Source organism: Sinocyclocheilus anshuiensis, unplaced genomic scaffold, assembly GCF_001515605.1.
Source record: "Sinocyclocheilus anshuiensis isolate Anshui unplaced genomic scaffold, SAMN03320099.WGS_v1.1 scaffold776, whole genome shotgun sequence".
NCBI lineage: Eukaryota > Metazoa > Chordata > Actinopteri > Cypriniformes > Cyprinidae > Sinocyclocheilus > Sinocyclocheilus anshuiensis.
The window spans coordinates 100,952-101,873 of NW_015555808.1; positions in this window are offsets into that span (position 1 = coordinate 100,952).

The window sequence follows — 922 nt, forward strand, 5'->3', positions numbered from 1 at the left end:
GCATGATATATTAAATGATTGTCAGATTTTTTTAATGGAGCAGGTTATTAAACCTTTAGACAAAATCTAAAAGAAAATCAAAATAAAGTTTCCATATGTGTTTTTTGTTAAGTGTGATATAATGAGAATATGGAGCGCATACTTGAGGAGGAAAAAAATCTCAGAGGCCAAACTTGAGCAAAAATATGCAATTTGGTGCAGTTGCTAATATTAATATGGCCAAAATTTAAATTCTGGTAGCTTGCAATATAATCAATGAGATGTTTATAACAGTATAGCAGACTGCTTACATAAAATGCATGTTAAATATCAGTTGTCAGGAGGTTGGAGGTTACTCTCAATCAGACGACAGAAGGCATGTTGTAGGTTGTGTACAACAGGTTTTACATCAAAGTTTTGATCATTTTCATCATTTAGAACACTTAGAAATTTGCATATTAAATATGATACACTTGGCCTTATAGAGTTAACATGCAAATCTGAGCAGCCCTCACAGTTATACTGAATGCCTAAGGACCAATTTCTTGTAACAATCTGCTTAGTATTGGGTTTTCACAGCTCCTATTAGCATTTATTATCACATTTGTCCACCATAATTCCAGTCAATTGCACTCTAATCACTTCAAATCATGCAAATGGAGAATTGTTAAGTGATTAGCATCTCCAGTGCGACTCACTCCATAACAGCGTTTTTGTCTACACATTTCTAAATATTTAAAAATATTTGGCATGCAACTGTGAAACACGGCTACCCACCCATTCACCAAACAATATCATGGGGTCTTTAATGTATGACCTATGTAGTGCATTTTTACGCACTGATATTAGCAAATTTGGGCATCAGAATCATTACTTTGCTATTTGCAATAGCTCTTACTAAAAGCACAATGAGTCTAAACTGTTGGAGGGTCATGTTAAAGGG